Raw genomic sequence first — 20,384 nt, 5'->3', positions numbered from 1 at the left:
CTCTCCATAGACATAATAATTTTTATACTGTCTGAACTATAGATTCTATCCCCTAAAACTAACCCTCACAAAAACCTTTCAGCATTTTTACATTTTCAATAAAACATCGTTTAGTATGTTTTTTAAGTGATTTGAATTATGGGGACACTAGAAATGTCCTCATAAACCACATTTATAGCTTAATACCCTTGTAATTACCAGTTTGTAACCTAAAAATAAGCCTCGTAAACCACTTAAACCTGCCCACACATACACACACAGACACACACACACACACACACACACACACACACACACACACACACACACACACACACACACACACACACACACACACAGACACACACACACACACACAGACACACACACACACAGACACACACACACACACACACACACACACACACAGACACACGCACACACACACACACACACACACAGACACACATCAATACAGACAGAGACAGACCTAACAAAGTTTTTATTATTATTATTATTTTTATTTATTTATTTATTTATTTTTTGCAGTGTTTTATACGTTTGTCACAAAAAAGTTGGACTTTCAATTCTATAATTTTGGGATAGAACAGATAATTTCAGTCATTCAACATAAACGTTATAGATGAGCGCCCTCTAGTGACACAATTGTAATAACTGCAGGTAGCTGGCTTCAATGGTAAACAAATAAATAAATAAATAAATAAATAAAATAAAAAATATTGAAAAGTGATTTAAAATGGTAAGAAACATAAAACAAATGGTGACCAGTAACATATATACCTAAAATATACTACACTTCCCCTTATACATTCTTATAAAGTTTAACCTAAACTCTTAAAAAAATAAATAAAAAAAAATGCTATGTTATTTGTCACTGCTGGCTACACTAATACAGTATAAGGATTTGTCAAAACATTATAGCTCATAATCTCATCCTACTTCAAGTGTGAGCATTTATAAACAGAGGATAGAAATGTTGGATTTAAAATGTCAAAACAACAGCCAACAAATTAAACTCACCACAGCAAATAGCCTTAAAGGTGTAGAAGAAGTTACCCTATCAAAATGAAAATTATCTTTTAATTTACTTACCCTCATGCCATCCCAGATGTGTATGACTTTCTTCTGCAGAACACAAACGAAGATTTTTAGAAGAATATTTCAGTTCTGTAGGTCCATACAATGCAAGTGAATGATGACCAGAACTATGAAGCTCAAAAAAGCACATAAAGGAAACATAAAAGTAATCCATAAGACTCCAGTGGTTTAATCCATGTCTTCAGAAGAGATATGATAGATGTGGCTGAGAAACAGATCAATATTTAAGTGCTTTTTTTACTATAAATTCTCCTCCCGGCTCAGCAGGTGGTGATATGCACAAAGAATGCGAATCGCCAAAAACAAAAGAAGACGAATGTGGAAGTGAAAGTGAAGATTTATGGTAAAAAAGGACTTAAATACTGATCTGTTTCTCACCCACACCTATCATATCACTTCTGAACACATGGATTTAATCACTGGAGTCTTATGGATTACTTTTATGCTGTCTTTATGTGCTTTCTGTAGTTTCAAAGTTCTGGTCAACATTCACTTGCATTGTATGGACCAACAGAGCTGAAATATTCTTCTAAAAATCTTTATTTGTGTTCTGCAGAAGAAAATAAGTCATACACATCTGGGATGACATGAGGGTGAGTAAATATTGAGAGAATTTAATCTTTTGGGTATTAGTTTCAAAGGCCAAATAGAATATCACAGGGCAGTGGTTCTCAATTTTGTTCGGTTCACGCCCCCTTTGAAACAAGAACCCCCCCACCAAATAATCTACTCAAAAACTTTTTTTAATAAAATACAGTTTACTGAAAAAAAAAAAAAAAGCTTTTAAAAGATTTCACTACATTTTTTTTCAACTTCATGTAACACATTTTTTTAAATTTAAAAATGTAATGAAAACTGAAAGGAAAAAAGTTACACTCTTCACACACAAAAAAAGATTTAAATTGTCAACTTTTGTCACTAGGTTATTCTGTTATTTTGTGAATACTTTATGTGTTACATAAATACATAAAAAAATATAATAATGCCAACCCCCGGGCATGAACACACTGCAAATTGCACATGTTGTCTGCAAAAGAGTTATTACATGAGACACAAAGTTTTCTTCCTCCAGGGGGCGCTTGGCCTGATTAATGATACTGACAAACTTGAATAACCTCTGAAATAAAAACGGACCTTTCGGCCATCATTTAGTCACCCTCGTCGTTCAAAACCAGTATGACATTTTTCATCCGTAAAACAAAAGACTAAGGCATGAGAGGATCGTGTTTGTGGCTGTCCAAGCACCAAAAGCACACATCAAAGCACCTTAAAAGTCGTCCATAACCTTCGTGCATAACATTTCAATTCTTCTGAAGGCGTAAAACAGTTAAAACAAGGCAGGATAAAAGGCAATGGGAAAGAAATTGCGGACACTGGTTCTTGAGTTTATTGTCAGTAGTTTTGTTGAATGTGCGAAAGTGAACGAGATTTGAGGACGGGCCAGTCAAGGAATCCAAACAACGCGCTCCTCGTTTAAAAGGACGTGAACAGCGCGCTCCTCCCTCATTGGCTGATGGGCGGAGTCCGCTGAGCCAATCAGCGCAGACTTCGGTTGAATGGACGCTTGCCATGTTACTAACACGCATGTTAGTCAAAATAACAACAGGACAGTAAGCAGAGATTTCTTGAGCGCTCAGTCGGAGCTCAGACAAGCTGCACCTGGACATGTCACTGCAGTTTAACGAGATGTTTTAGGGCAATGGAGCGTGAACAGTGTGAATCATTTGGCGGCAGCGGAGATTCATCCGGCTCGGACACGCTGTCAGAAGGCGAGACGCGAGCCGAGTTACACTTTGAAGAATTGAAATGTCACTCCTTATTTGTGAGTCTCGAAGGAATAGCGAAGGCGAATGATGCAGAGGAAAGCAACGCGATGATGAAAGCGAGGAAGGGGGATCAAAATGAAGGAGAAGAAGAAAATGAAGGGGACGAGGATGAACTGGTAAAGTATAGTCCTGAAAAACACGCGCACGAGTGTATCTGTGATAACAACTTTTTAAACATGACTTTTTATTTATTTATTTATTTATTTTTAATATTTTTTAATACAAAGCATACATGCACCAATCATCAAAAACCTTTAAATACATTAGAAAAACAGTTACACACAGGCTGTCATTTTTATAAACATACATTTTTAACGTATTCTGTATATTAACGTATAAAATTCAGTCAATTACGAGTATATATAATTAAAATAAAAATTCCAATGAAGGATCCACCATCCAGACTGTCAGCAACAAACAATTCAATTAAAGCTATTTTTTTTTCCGTTTAAGTTTTCTTAACAACTTTAACGGACGTTATTACCTTAAAAAAATAAAAATAAAAAATAAAATAATAATAATAAAAAAATTAAGAATATGTTTTAAATTTATAGAATATGTATTTTAATATTTTTAGGGAAATTACTATATGTTAAAAAGTATGCATGTACCCATACACATCCATAATATGAAGGTGAAAAAATACACATACAAGCAAAAATGAAATGTTTATAAATTCCATTGGCTATTATTATTACCTTCTAATATGTCTACCAGATAATTAAGAAGTACATTCTGAATTTTTAAAGAAATTCCTAAATGTTAAAAATGTATGCATGGACAGGGATACATCCATAATATGTGTAGGTGAAAAATTAAACACAAAATTAAATCTTTGTAAATTATACTGGGTATTTATTTTGAAATGTTTTTTTTTTATTTTTTTTGTTAAGTTTGGTAGTTGAATTTGCAAAATATTGTGAAATGTCTTTGACTAAATGATTCAGTCCGACCCAAATCAAACCACTTAAACCTGTAGTAGCTACGTCCCCTTTGAGCTGTCCATGTGGAGGCATGTATGTGATATAAAGCACACCTCAATGACTGCCAACACTGTGTGAGAGTACATTCAGTCTTGATTCATTCAACCAGCTCATATCATATGTAAGTCTTGTTTTCAGGTGCTTTTCATATACATTTTGAACTTTTGACACACATTTTCATTTGACTAAATTGTTCATGGTGAAAAAGCAAAAGCTGCTTGGTTCATTGAACAGGGTTGTGTATTCAAAGAGTGATCTTTTTTTTAAACTTTTGTTTTCTTAGCCTAACTTGAAAAGTAGGTTAGGCATTGTCATATTCTTTCTGACTGGTTTGTCCAGCTCAACCAAGTAATTGTCGATTTTAAAGCATAGCTTATATGTCAGCCACTTTTCTCTGGGAGTGATGTCTAATTAGCTTGCCAGAGGATTAGATGGCTTGTCACACCAATCAGATACCTGAGATGTTTGCCACTATGAGAGCCGTGTCAATGCATGTTTACTCACAGCCAGGTCAAGGGAGTGGGAGAACAGTGGTCTGAGTCATCCACTGATCTGGGAGACAGATTTATCCTCTTGCCACAGTGTTATATGAAAGTGCAGAAGGAAAACAGTGGCTTATGTCTTCACTCCTGTATGTTTACATGAAGGGAATCCAGCTGCAGTATGTTTATACACTCATTATGTGAACTGTCATTAAACGGCCAGATCTGGATGCACTTATGATGTTGTAGTGAGCACCCGTTTTTTAGGTTAGTGATTTTATTTAGTTGTTTAAAGTAATAAAAAATAAAAGAGAGTTTGTCATTACACACAAAAAAGCACCATGGTATTATTATGATACAATCACTCAAACAAGGAACCACCACAGTGGATGATGAATTTGAAATATTTTAAGTCAGTACTTACAGATAAATACCATGGTAAAGCTATGTTTTGTACAGTAGTAAAACCATAATATTTTTCATTCCCATGGTATGCTCTTTGGAGTACCATGTAATCACCACTTTACAGAAACATGGTATTGTTCAGTAGTACCATGGATTATATGAAAGCGCTATGGCATTGCCATATTTCCAACAGAAAGCTCTGTATATTTCCGCAGAATTGGAACACCTGTCATTCCCAAAGTTCTACACATTCGTTTAATACTGCAACACTACTGTATAGTACCACATAAACTGTATGCAGGCTAGGGGTGGGCGATATGACCAAAATCTTATATCACGATATGAGTAATTTTATATCACTATAACGATATATATATATCACGATATAGTAATTTTTTTCTGGAAAACCAATAAGAATCAGTTAACATAATAAATAACCATATTGTAATGCCTATTTTTGTAAAATCTAGTCAGTGAAATAAATGCTTCTTAAATGAAAACTACTTATATAATTTACTCCTTATTTAGAACTTGGGAACTCGTGCTTACTTCCGCATTAGACATCCGGAAATTTTGCACGTGATGAAGTCGGACGAGTTTACATCATCGTGCGAGACCATACGAAAATAACCAACTCGTAAATTATGTACGACTTTTCATGAGATCGGGTTGGGATCACAGTGTCCCGGTAGAGTGTGTCAGATCATGGTGGACTGCTGCATCCTCCACTATATAGCGCTCAGAATCGGCACGCAAAATTATTCAATAACGAAAAAATAACCAACTATATTTATGATAGGCTAGGCCTGTGTCACTTTTCAGAAAGTTCATATTTTTATTCTGCTGTTGAAAGAGCACGTAATTTTATAATTCGCTAGCGATCTAGTAACAGCTGCGCCCTGTTTGATTGACGGGCGGCGTTATGTGTGTGTGCTGAACATGCGCGTGTGTTCCGAAATTGCTTGCGCTAATGTGCACATGAATTACATGAATTCCACCAAAATGCCCGTCTTGGTATTCATGTAAACACATAGAGTGATGTCTAAAGTGAACGTAAACAGCAGAGAAAAAAGCGGATTTGTATTAAAATGTCAGACTTGTAAGTATAAATGTAAGCTAATAGACCTGCTGCTGTCTAGTGTGTCATTATAATAATTAAACAACCAGAACAAGAAAACTAGAAAACCACTCACTGCTCTTGACAGTGTAAATTTAGTACCTTTAAAAAGTATTCATGTAATATAATCATACAGTAAAGACCAGTAGTAGTTTTATGTTGCATTTCATTCTGAATGTTTCCTTGAATACTTGATACTGCTGTTAAAAACTTTAGCTGTTAAAAAAGCACTGAATTTTCTTAATTTGTTCTATTATTTTTTATCTATTTCTATTCATTGCTGATTTTTATTGTTATTTTATTAATGACTGTTTACTAGTCTTGAATAATTACTTAAGAACTTGAAACCATTCTTCCATAGTTAGTGTTATTATTTGTTTTATTTGTGGTTTTGAAGCTGGTATTGAGAATAGTCAAATTTCACTATCGACTACTAAAATTTTGGTATTGTGATAATGTATAGCTTTTATTGTACATGTAGATCTTGCTGCAATAACATGATGAAAAAGATCTTATTCCACAGAACTATGAGCATCCCTGCTGTTAATGATGGCGATGGAGGCTTTTCTTAATCTGACTACCATACATGACATAAAATAATTACCATATGGCAATAGCCTCCTCCCCTACCCAGTGCAGTTTACATGTCAAGTTCAAGGAAATCCACTGTTAAAAAGACAAAAAAAAAAAGTTCAGTAAATGCATGATGTTTCCAAAGTCAACGAGTAATCGTGTTAAATAATCATGATCTCAGTATTGACCAAAATAATCATGATTATGATTTTTGCCATAATCGAGCAGCCCTACTACAGTGCACAGCTACAGTTCGACCTAAACCTCCATTAGTCTGTACTCATCAACCCCATTTCAAGTCTCTTAAATAGCCTCCTTCTCTTTTCACCCTTCCCTCATGAATACTGCCCCAGAAAATACAGGGACGTGAATGCAAAGACAGCTGCACTGTCCTAAAAGTTTCTTTGATGCTAAAGGTTTGGCTTCAGAGACCATGTGAGGACAGCTTTCTGAGACTGTGGTTAGGTTGTAGTGGTCAGGTTTTAGTGGTGAACTTGCAGTGAAAGAGCAGCAAATAGAGCGAAACCGTTCCGGATGAAGAAATATCATTCATTTTCTTCATAGAGAAATTGATTTCTAACAATAATTTATAAATCTTTCAAGAACGACCTACCATAAGCTCTGGGGTTGTTAAGTGATGATATATGCTTCTGTAGAAGCCATAAGTCTGTGTAATTCGAACTTCATTTTGAAATGATCATTCAATAGCTGCATTTCTGGTAAAGAACTACACTACCCATAATCCCCAAGAGAGATTAACCAATCAGAAGTCGTTGTTCCCATGGAAATGGAATTTAAAGCAAAAGAGCTCCGAAGCAACTGGCCTATCCCAGAAAGCATTGCGAATAATAAATGAATCGAGTCCATCTCCCTACATATACAAACTACTTTAATATGTGGAAATATCTGAATAGTTTGCAAGAAACTTTAAATGTGAAGTAATTTCTATGCTACTGCATCACCAAAATGTGCATTTGCAATAGCTGTTTTCAAACAGGTTTCTCTGAACACAACCCCCTACCCCCCTTCTCTAAATGGTTGTATAAACAGATTGTCCCACCCCCAAGTCACACCATTGATTAAGCCAATGTTGCTGGGTCAAGCTGGACGTGCCTGACGAATGTTTTAAAAGCACCGTAGTGTTACATTTTTAGGTCAAATCAACCAACAAATGGCTTAATTATAGTTGTCTTTGCATATTAAACTGGGATCCAAGAAAGAATTTATACAAAGAAGCTGTTAAAAATAGAAGCAGCTTTTTTTTGTTTTATTTATTTATTTATTTTTTTCTCCCCTTTTCTCCCCAAATTGGAATGCCCAATGCGCTCTTAAGTCCTCGTGGTGGCGTAGTGACTCGCCTCAATCCGGGTGACGGAGGACGAATCTCAGTAGCCTCCGCGTCTGAGACCGTCAATCCGTACATCTTATCACTTGGCTTGTTGAGCGCGTTACCGTGGAGGCTTCACGCTATTCTCCACAGCATCCACACACAACTCACCACGCGCCCCACTGAGAGCGAGAACTACATTATAGCGACCACAAGAGGTTACCCCATGTGACTCTAACCTCCCTAGCAACCGGGCCAATTTGGTTGCTTAGGAGACATGGCTGGAGTCACTGGAGTTCACGGAAACTAAATGAAAACATATTCCTTTTAATAAAGATAAAAGCTTAATTATATAAACTAAACCAAAATAGATGTTCACGACTCCAAAACGACTGAAAATAAAATAAAAATGACTACCAAAGTACCGATGTTTTATTAGTTTTATTTTTTGATACGTTATATTATATAACTATAGAAGACCACAAAAAAATTTAACGCTTAACCATTTGAAAAAAATATCTGTTAATGCATTTACTTTGGCAGCCCCAAAATACTAAAATAAAAATAAATATACTGTACTTGAAAAACAAAAATTAAACTATGTCATAGGGTAAAAACTAATGAAGACTAAACTCAAATTTAAGGACAAATTGAAAATAAAATGGAAATAAAAACTAAATTAATAATAACAAAAAAACTATAAAAACCCTGGGACAGGAATCGCTGAAAGCAAGAACATTACAATATGGCAAACCTAAAAGAATTAAATGCTTCTCTAATTAATTGAGTAATCTCTCAGTCTCAATTTAATACCTTTTTAAACTTTTTTTAGTCATGTTCAGGCAAATGAATTATTCATGACCACATCAGGGTGCATTGTTCCCAGAATGAATGGTGTTTTTTTATTATTTTTTTTATTTTATTTTTTTTTATCAATCTGAATAACACTATCAATGTCTGAGCTCTGAACTGGTCTCAACAAGTGAAACTCCATTTCCAGAGTTATAAATAAACATCCATTTATTTTAACAGGGTTTCTCGGACCTGGAAAGAGGATGTACAGTATTGGTGAATGGCTTACTTGCTAAGAGGATTTGCCTTTAATCTGTTTAGAGTTTCTCCTGCATCCACTGTGGGTGATGTCATTCCAAACATGCCTGTCTGTTTGCCGTTGATTTATTGGTTTGATTTGATCCGCTTGTGATGAGAGACAGATAGCCTTGGCTTTTAGGGGGATCTTTTAGTGGGACATCAATGGCATTGAGAAGGAATTTGACGGTACCAGAGTGGCCGTCATCTGATTGGTGTAAGGTAAGAAATCCTCAATTGAACTTTGAATAGAACAACTTGGGACATTTTTTCACAACAATGGAACTTTTGTATCTGAAGGATCGATGTTTTTCATTGATTCAACTCTTTTGCTTTAGGTAATATTAATAATGCTGTTTATGAATTTAGTGCAATGTCAGACTACCTGGAAACAGTCTACAGAGACAATAATAGAATATTTTCACATTTTTACTCAGTGCTCAACAATAAGGAAGTGTATTTATGAGAAAAAAACAAAACAGAAAAAACTATACAGTATTTACATATATAAAAATGGGTTACTAAAAATAACAGTGAAATTTCACATGGCCAATGAAATTTTTGGCAAGCATGCAAGTGCAAATCAGAACTTCTGCCGAAAAAAATAAAAATAAATAAAAAACAAAAAAAAGCAACCTTATGAAAACAAAATAATGTTAGTAATCCAAAACAGTGTTGAAAATGAAAGTGCTGATGGTATTATAGCAGTCATGCTAATGCAGAAGTTTATTTGGTGATTGTAAGGGGGTTCAGTGGAAAGGAGGAGGCGAGAACCGGCTTGACAACTTAAATAATAATTTAATAAACAACTTAAACAAAAACACACAACCATAAACACACAGTACAGCTGCCTGTAATTCTCTCTCTCTCTCTCGAACTGTCGTCCCCGGCCCCCTTTATCCCTCGCGCGCCCCATCAGGCTGATTGGGAACCGGGCGTGCGTCATTCCAGCCCGGCCCGCCCTCCTCGGCTCTACACTCCTCCCAGCATTGCCTCAGGCCGGGGAGCCCCCGGCAGGATGTATATCCCCCCCTTCCTCTCCGAGGGGGCGTGCCTTGCGCCCGACTGCCGGCGGGTCATCCCCGCCTTCCTCGACCTGGGAGGAGACAGGAGGGGAAAAACAACAAAACAAAATAGGCGAGGGAAAGGCCAACACGGAGCGACAGAGAGAGAGAGAGAGAGAGAGAGAGAGAGAGAGGAGAGAGAGAAAAAGAAACTCACCGGTTCTCTGATGCGCCGTCGCGTGGTCCTCAATCACTCCTCCACCCTCTCAGGCGGACGGCAGCCGCTCCCCCGGGCGGACTGGCGTCAGACCTCCGACCCCGAGCGGACAGAATGCCCCTCCATGTTCCCGGCGTCCCGTGGGGACACTCCTCCGCCCCTGGCAGCGGCCCTACCACTCCAGGCGGTCAGGGAGTCGCTTCCCTCCTCCCCCCGCGGACGGCGGTCTTCTCTCGACCCCTCCACGTTCCCGGGGGACGGCAGGGCACTCCTCCGCCCCTGGCAGCGGCTCCCTCGCTCCAGGCGGTCGGGGAGTCCCGTCCCCACTCGCCTCGCGGACGGCAGTCGTTCCCCGCGTCCGGGTGGTCGGGCTACTCCGTCCCCCGTCGGATGGCAGCGGCGCTCCCCTGGGTGGACGGCAGTGTCGAGGACTCTGCGATGGGAATCCCTCCTCCTTCTCGGGTTTCGGCACCAGTGTAAGGGGGTTCAGTGGAAAGGAGGAGGCGAGAACCGGCTTGACAACTTAAATAATAATTTAATAAACAACTTAAACAAAAACACACAACCATAAACACACACAGTACAGCTGCCTGTAATTCTCTCTCTCTCTCGAACTGTCGTCCCCGGCCGCCTTTATCCCTCGCGCGCCCCATCAGGCTGATTGGGGACCGGGCATGCGTCATTCCAGCCCGGCCCCGCCCTCCTCGGCTCTACAGTGATATTATAAGAAGTTTTTTGTTTTTTTATATAAAGTAGATGACCTGTTGACATCTGTTTGGAAACTATACTGAGGGAACAAAAGTACATCAAACCATTTTGTAATGCAATCTAATTTAAATGTTGGGGCCTGTACATGTAAATCTGTGTTAGTATTTGATCCTGTGAAGTGACAGTGCTGCCAGTGGTGGATACTATTAATAAGGCAGGATTATCAAAGACAAACACTAATCCAGGAAAAAAACGAAAGTCTTGGCGAAGACGAAGTTTTTGTTTAGGGAAGTGTGTCCTGGTTGCTCAGCACTCAAATTTTCTTAGCAGTTTTAGGTTATTATTATTGAATTGCAAATGCATTTAACAATATTAACAACAATAAAAACAGTAAAAAGTGAATTAACACCTAAATTACTCAAACACTCTGACAGTAGGACTGATATTTATCTTTCATTAATTACTGAATTTACTTTTTCCATTAAACCAAACCAGACAGACACTAAACATATGTTTTTATTCCCATACTAAACAATATTTCATATAATTATAATAATAGTAACATTTATTCTAAATACAATATTTCTGCCAAAACACCATAGTTTCTGCAACATGATGTGTGATGGACAATGATTTCCTGTTTACCTCATCACTGTTGTTTAGAATGTCGGGTCTGTTTAATCTGATTTCAATGAGCTTTGCACGGAGCCTTTAAGGTTTCCATATCTTGTGGTGTGTTTATCTCTAGACTGCGTGGCGTGAGCACAGAGCACTGCAGGTTCATCAGCGCTGTACAGGTGGGCCCCGCTCTCCTCTCGCGCTGTGGCCAGCGGATGCGCTGCATGGTTTAATCCATTTAGTCTCATCAGCCCACTCGACTGACCGACCCACTACTCGACCAGCCCACCAGGTTAAACCCAGTGCTCCCGATGGCCAGTCCATTGCTGTTACATGGTTTATCCCACATATCTTGGCAGTTCTGGGTTGAAATGTCCACTGTGTGTCGCTAAAAGTGAGTTAAATGTTCTCCCAAACAGATGAGGTTTTTAAAGGTTAATGCTCTATTAAGTTTTAATCAGCAAAACTGACCCCCGTATCCTAAACCTTAAGCCTAAACCTAAATTACAGTGTCAGAAAAAAGCAAATGTGAGATGAAAAACACAATTGCTGAAGCAATCACATCAGTTTTTGATGCGTCTAAGACAATTTCATTTCACATGTTCACTCGCTTGCTCTTCAGGACTCGTACACTGGTCCTTTTGCGTCGCAAGTGAAATGCTCTATCAGTTGACCCTGAAATTTTATCTCATACGAATAAGCTTGCAAGCTTGTATTTGTTTATGTAATGCAAATGTTAGAATGTATTTATTACCTTACAAGTCATGCACTACAGTGTTTTGATGTCATAAGGTAGCATTGCGTAAAGAAATGCGTGATATGTGTTTATGAGCTACCGTTTTACACGTAATCATTGTAGTGCCTCTACTGTTCAATTCACCAGAAAACTGGGGGCCTGGGTAGCTCGGCGAGTATTGACACTGACTACCACCCCTGGAGTCGCGAGTTCAAATCCAGGGTGTGCTGAGTGACTTCAGCCAGGTCTCATAAGCAACCAAATTGGCCCGGTTGTTAGGGAGGGTAGAGTCACATGGGGTAACCTCCTCCTGGTCGCGATTAGCGGTTCTCGCTCTCAATGGGGCGTGTGGTAAATTGTGCATGGATCGCGGAGAGTAGCATGAGCGTCCACAAGCTGGGAGTCTCCGTGGTGTCATGCACAACGAGCCACGTTATAAGATGTGCGGATTGACTGTCTCAAAAGTGGAAATTGTCCTCCGCCACCCGGATTGAGGTGTAAACCGCGCCACCACGAGGACCTACTAAGTAGTGGGAATTGGGCATTCCAAATTGGGGAAAATAGGGGATTTAAAAAATAAATAAAAAAATTTGCCAGAAAACTGCAGCAAAATGTAAAACAAGCCACAAAACAAAACAAAAAAATGTAGGTATAGTAATGTGATTCTAGGGCTGGATAATCGAAATAAAATCAAAATCGTGATATGATGTAGTGCAATTATCAGACCACAAAGGCTGTGATTTTAATTAAATAAATAAATAGTCTGCAAACATTGCTTGCTGTGCTTACTGCATGTGTGCAGCACTGTTCTCTGTAGTGTATTACACCTACACAAAGCATGCGTGACACTAATGTGGTGAGCGTGTTAATATTACAGCACTCTAGGTTCACTAATTTTATATTTGGGTAATTACAAATAAGCATAGTCGCTAAAAGTTACTATCCAAATCCAAAATAACCTAACAACACCAAGTTTTTGAGAACAGAAGAGTTGATGAGAGCATTTCTCTGCATTAAAATGCCATTGTCAACTCTATTACAAACAGAAATGTCTTCCTTCAGTGTACCGCCAAAATGAACGCTTCTGCTGAAATAAAGGCCCGCATGGCTATGCCGCATGCAGTGTGAAGATGATGTGAATCTGTTTATTTTTGCCCCCGTTTTACTGTTTTTTTTTATATTTAATTTTATTTTATTTTTTTATTTTTATTTTATCAAGTGTGAACACCCTTTCTTGAACAGTAGATCCCATGGCATAATTTTGGTCAAAAGGAAACACCATAGTTTTTTATTTTTATAAATATTAATGATCATATCGCAGTTCAAATCGCAAACACAATTTTTTTCTAAATAATTGCAATTCGATTTTTTTTTTTTTTTTTTGTCCAAATCGTTTAGCCATACATGATTCTGTCAAACCAGGTAGACGGAGTCTGTATTGTGGTTTCAAGTTTGTTAGGGAACATCTGACATACTTCTCTGGCATTTTGGCGAGTTCCTTCATGAATGAACTTGTCCAAATAAAGACGGAAGGGCGATATTCTTTTCCTCCACATACAAAAATGTGCAACTGTGTGTACTCAATCATGCTTCTAAAAACTACACTTCTGCTTATGTCCAGAGGGAGAGTTTGTCAACACAGGAAACATGGCTTTGCTACTGAGATTTTGCAGGGCAATTGACAGCAGTGAATCTTGAGGGGGAAGGAACGGCACTGTGTGAGGGAGAACAAGCCTCTGTAAGGCCAGTGGGATCTTCTGTAACACAGGGATGTTCTGGTGAGGTTGACCCCGGCAGCACAGCACTGTAATGTGAGCCGTTTAACCTCCAGAGGAACATGATTTAGCTGGAAGTGGAGCAGGGGTAAAGGTTAAGGTCAGGCAGATGTACAGCGATGACGTTAGTTCTTTGCTCTGAAAAGCTGCACGTTTTTCTTCACTGAGACTGTCATTGTTTATTTTCCTTAAAAAGATGGAAAAATTAAAATTCTGTCATAATGAACTCATTACTTTTGTTGTTTCATTTGTTCCAAACCCATATGACTTACTTTCTTCTAAAAGTGATTTCAGAATGACAGCCTCAGTCATCATTCACTTTCATTGCATCTTTCCTACATTCTGCATAACATCTCCTTTTGTGTTCTGCAGAAGAAATGTTGATTTCAAACCTTACTAAATTAACCATGTTCCTCTTAAAATAAATGTATGCTAATAAAAATAACACATGCTAACGTTGTTTTCCATTAAGTGCAACATGCACTTATCATTACATAACGTACATTAACATCTCAAAAAATGTGTTGTTGTGTTTCATGACCCCTTAAAGCTGAAATGTGTAATTTCTTGCACCACACCATAGGGAATTGCAAAATTGCATTTGCAGCATGAGCACCATACCGTGCCAGAGCATGAAAGCTAACCATTTGTCTACAGCCCCAATGGGGACTGTTATACATTTTTTATGTGAAATATTGACCTTTTTCATGTGGCGTTACTGAATGACCGTGCCGCCTTGTTTGTGACAGATACCCCATATCAGTGTGCTGCGCTGTGGGATGCGGCAAAAGTTGGCGAAAATTTTGTTTCTGTTTATGAAGCTTGATAAAGTGATACAGCTGTTTACTAATAAGCCAAATGTTGTTTTTCTTTCGATAATGTTATATCTTTCAAGTGGTATGGATTCGTTTGCCAAAGTCAAACAGCAATGAAGGGGGAAAGCAGGGATAAAACACTCGTTGATTTTTGCTCATTTATTCAGAAAATGTTTTGCCTAAATCTTTGAAATTTTACTTCAAACTTCTGACATGTCTGTTGTCATTACATGTGTCGAGTAAATTGATATCATCAAACCAATGGCGTCGTTTACGGATGGTATGGGTGGGACATGTTCCCACCACTTTTTGCGTTTGCCAGTTTTGTCCCCACCACTTTTTGAAAGAGCTTTCGTTCCATAAGTGTCTAATGCAAAATAAACATCTCCAGTTCTTGAGCAGCAGTTTTTATTTTATTTGTGTGTCTGGCGGTCTAGTGCTGGAGTTTGTTATTTTGAGTGCTCATTCTTTACAGCTGTATTTTATTGGAGTGTTTGAATTGGTGATCAAGAATGATTCTTTTTTTATTTATTGAACAATAAAATATTATTTGACTTCTGCACATAACCTAATTAGTATTCATGAATTCTGCTACTTCGTGCTTCAAACTCCAACCCCCCCCCCTCCCCTCATGAGTCAAACACAATTAAATGAAAACATCACCAACATCTCCCTAACCGCTGTCTCATCATTATTTTCTTTTGTGTTTACTCCCGTTGTGTGCAAATCAGTGCAATAATGGGTGCCAGCTCGTCTTTCATGTTGTTTGTTGGCTTTTTATCATGCATAAACTCTCCCGTTGCTATGTGTGTGGGTTTGTGAAAGAATTTCGGGATCGTACTTTCATTCGGGCACAAATGGTCATATGTTTGATACAACTGGTCTGCAAACAGTCATGTTTATGCACTTGACTTTAGTGTATGCACTTAACTCGTGCCTTTGTTTCTACATCTGTCTTTGGCGCGCGCCACGGCTCTGTCGTGATTTAAACTGAACTCAGATTTTTCTTTTTTGCTTTTCAGAATCGATTAAGAATCGTTTGAGTATGCATCGTGATTCATCACTGAAACGATTTCTTTCCCCCACCCTTACTGTAAATGCACATTGGACAATTCAAATTCATATCACCCGGACTGTATAATTGTAATAGAGGTATGTGATAATTGTAACAGATTTTAACTGTAAAAGCATTAACGTCAATATACAGTATATTAGGGGTGGGTGATATAACCAAATTCTTATATCACAATACGAGTAATTGTATTTCGATATAAACAGCTCTGGAAAAATATTAAGAGACCACTGCAAAATTATCAGTTTCTCTGAATTTACTATTTATAAGTATGTGTTTGAGTAAAATGAACATTTTTGTTTTATTCTATAAAGTACTGACAACATTTCTCCCAAATTCCTAATTAAAATATTGTCATTTAGAGCATTTATTTGCAGAAAATGACCACTTGTCAAAATAACAAAAAATATACAGTGTTTTCAGACCTCGAATAATGCAAAGAAAACAAGTTCATATTCATTTTTAAACAACACAATAATAATGTTTTATCTTAGGAAGAGTTCAGAAATCATTATTTGGTGGAATAACCCTGATTTTCAATCACAGCTTTCATGCGTCTTGGCATGCTCTCTACCAGTGTTTCACATTGCTGTTGGGTGACTTTATGCCACTCCTGGCGCAAAAATTCAAGCAGCTCGTCTTTGTTTGATGGCTTGTGGCCATCCGTCTTCCTCTTGATCACATTCCAGAGGTTTTCAACCATGAAATTCCAGCAACTTATTGTGAGAAGCTTGTGGAAGGCTACCTAAAACGTTTGACCCAAGTTAAACAATTTAAAGGCATTGTTACCAAATACTAACAAAGTGTATGTAAACTTCTTACCCACTGGGAATGTGATGAAAGAAATAAAAGCTGAAATAAATCATTCTCTCTACTATTATTCTGACAAATCACATTCTTAAAATAAAGTAGTGATCCTAACTGACCTAAGACAGGGAATGTTTTCAGCTTGGTTTTAAATCAACCTTACCACAATGCAAAATTTCTCATTATGCCCCATTCAGTCTGATATTTTGTTGACCAATATTCTTATTGTATTTTTAAAGGTAAAACAAAACATCTAAAGAAAAATCAAGGCTTCTTACAGAAAATATCCAAAATTATGTAAACACTTCTTGCATAAAATAAATATCACATGAATATTAACACTTCTTGCAAATAAGGATGCCGCGGTGTGAGTTTTTGATGGTTAGATTACCGTCTGAGAAAAAAATCACGGTTAACCAGTTTTATGATTATTTGCAAATTTTCTGATTATGCAACATCACTGAGGCAAAAAATGCATATAATATTACAATTAAACATGTTAGTGGATAACATGCAGTGGTTAGTTTGCAGCCCTACTATAAGAAAACTGATAAATACACAAATTAAATAGGTGGTATATAGAGGCGCTCCAATATCCCCAGCTAAGTGATATGCTTCAGTGAAACCAGAGTGCTTCAAAAGTGCGTAAATGTAAGATTATTGTGGGTGTGTAACATGTAGTTCATGGCATCCAACAGTTTTTTATTTATTTATTTATTTTTTGTTGTTTTTTTTTTTTTTTTATTATTTTGCAAAAGTTTACTAAAGCAGTCCGTTGTCTGTCAGACAAACCAACATAAAGAATCCGCAACAGACTATAAAAATATAAAAATACTTTTAAAATATTAAACTTACTAGTTTGTTGTTGGATAACTAATGGAGCATCCTAAGTAGTTTGAGGTTGAAAAGAGACTGACTTGTTTACGTCATTCACAGTGCTTCATAGGAGTGGGCGTTCGCTTCCGTGCTTGTTTGATGGGCTTTGGTGGCTGCGGTTCTCTGATTGGTGTATCTTTCTCTGCTGGACCATGGGTAGTGCAGTTGTTTACCAGAAACTGATTTTCTGAAAAAGACTGATTCTTCAACAGAAGCATATACCATCAATGAACAACCTCGGATCTCACGGTAGGTCTGTCTTTAAAGGGTTGTAAGTTATCGGTAAAAATCAATTAGTCAATGGAACAAATGAATGGGATTTTACTTCCGGAACCCGACTGTTGTGCTTTATAATGGTTTTGATGCAGTAGATACAGCTAAATGTGGAAAGTAGCAATTAGAATGACTTCACTTCTCTTACTAACAATTTATTTATTTATTACTTTTACAATGGTGGTGCCATTATATGTTTTTGAAGTACCATTTAAATACCATGGTACATGAATATGGTAATCATTCAGTACTATGGGATAACCATCTAATACCATCAGTGTTCCATGATACTGCCACATTATTCTTTTGATAGGGTTCAGTTTTGTGACTCATACTTAATTTTGAGCAAATTGTGTAATTATGTTGACTGTTTTTTTTCTGTATTTTGTTGACTGTTGACTGAATTTTGAACTAACCTTGAATGAACTCCTATAAAGGAAGACTGTCAATGATTGTTTGGGACCACAGTGACTTAATTGCTTGATATTTTGTGGCCAACGTCCCCAGTTCTTTAGCTGAACCACAGGGTATTAGGCTGTTGTTGAGGACATAACTCTTAACAAACCGAAAGGCTGTTGGCCATCAAGAGCTGCAGTTTGCCTTGTGCCGAAGGTCTCCAAGGTTTCAAGGCTGAAATGCTAGCGAGGTTTTCTCACTGTTTCTGATTTGTGCACACACACTCATAGACACTCGAGTCACGACTTGATCAATAATAACATTTAAAAAAACTTGATAAATACAACAGTTTCTATATAATCCAAAATAACTTTTAATATACGAGGAAAGTACCCTCACGCTCCCCCTCTCTCTTGCTCTCACACACGGACGGACACACAAAAACACATAAACATACTCGTGAGCCAGACACATAGCCGTGATGTCAATGGACCCCAGGGATTTAATAAAACAGTTGTGAAGCAATGGAAAAGCGATATACAAGAATGGCGACACTGAGAAGTATACTAAGGGCCCTATTTTAAGAGCGCTAGCGTTAAGTGCAGCGCTATGCCAAAAGTCTTTGATCTTACCACTAGGAGTTCCTAGCTAAGAGTTTCTGCTTAAAATCTATTCACAAAACCGCCAAGAGCAAGTGTTGCTAAGGACATTTTAAGGTAAGAGGAAAAGCGGAGTTGACCTCGTTGCTATGGATGATGACATGTTCTATGAGCGCACTTTTTTAAATTGCCCAAAGTGACTGGTAGTCAGGGAATCAATAAATGTTGGCAAATTCATTATAGACAAACAGCGGGAAATTATTTAGAGGCATTGGTTCAGGAATCTGTCTGCCTTTAACGGAACTGAATGTTCCAGTATTTTTTTCATAAAATGGTAAGAACAAGTTCTTGGGTCCCAATCCTAAACTTCAGATGAAAATTTTTTTTTTTATAGAGGCAAAATGGGAATATAAAACATTACAACAGTAAACATTAATAAGTGATGAGCCAACAGACATACAGTACGTGTATTTAACATAGCATAAAGTTGTGTGTAATCTTCCAGCCTCCTGTCAAAATTTTTTAAATATGTTAACAACAAAGCACCATTGAGCACTTTAATGTGCGAGATATGGTTTCTTGCATAACAAATGACTTGAAAACCACCTTATGTGAAAAATATACAGTATGATGACATGCTTGCATAACATACTGATTGTGTCATAACCTTGTTTTGATTGCTATGTTACACTTTGACACTTTGTAGAAATCTTCAAAACTCCACGTCAGATTAAAGGTGCATGAAGTTGTATTATTTTATTACATTTTTATTTTACTATTCGACATTTGGTCTTGGGCTTTATACTGTAAATTGTGGGTGTGGATGCAGCATCATCAAAAAACAAGTGTTTGAGACCATTGCAGAAATACCCTTTTCACAGACATATTTGTCACCCTTGATAAATTTAGTATGTAGTATTCTGCTGGTCATGTGATCTCAACATGGCAGCCACCATGTGGGGGAACCATCCTTATTTACAATAAAATGGCTTTCTCTAGGCCGCCACTTAAGTGGAAAAAAAATATTTGGTGCGCTTTTAAAGCCAATGTCATACTAGCCAATTTTTCCAGTTATTTTCAGGTGTAACGTTCATTTACATAATCACTGGCAATTAGGTGAGAGTTGGAGCCCACATTAGCGTCTCCCAAGCGGGAACTCGTTAATCCCTTGACTGTCTGGTCTCCTGGCTGATTTAATTGCTCCGACAACTGGAAAAGCAGATCAAACTTGTTAGGAAAATTATTTCGGATGCTGGGCCGTGCTCATGCATTCTCGTCAAGTGACCAATGAGCTTCTTTTACTGAAGAACTGACAAGATTCCATGCTGATCAGAATGCTTTCATCAGCAATCGTACTCACAGCCGCATATTATTACAAACACTGATTGTAATCCATAGTGATTCTGTCACCAAGCGTTTCTTTACTGCGGTTCTCCTTCAAAAATTGGCTAAGTAAATCAGAAAGGCGGAGGCAGAACAGTCTGTTTTTGTTGAACATAAATCTTTTACTCTCTGAAAGCTGTGAATGGACACACACATGCTACAGCAATCCACACATTCATAGGGTAAAGTTACTCAATAAAATGCT

At 37.7% G+C, this 20,384-nt stretch overlaps 1 pseudogene; it reads left to right on the top strand.

Moving 5' to 3' along the window:
• Positions 1 to 2,756: 2,756 nt before the first annotated feature.
• The window catches only part of LOC127433763 (microtubule-associated serine/threonine-protein kinase 4-like), a 203,580-nt pseudogene continuing 185,952 nt past the window's right edge, over positions 2,757 to 20,384 (top strand).

This window comes from Myxocyprinus asiaticus, chromosome 4 (genome assembly GCF_019703515.2).
Source record: "Myxocyprinus asiaticus isolate MX2 ecotype Aquarium Trade chromosome 4, UBuf_Myxa_2, whole genome shotgun sequence".
In the NCBI taxonomy this organism is placed as follows: Eukaryota; Metazoa; Chordata; class Actinopteri; order Cypriniformes; family Catostomidae; genus Myxocyprinus; species Myxocyprinus asiaticus.
Note: the sequence above shows the minus strand (reverse complement) of the source record. Positions and strands in the feature narration are given on the sequence as shown.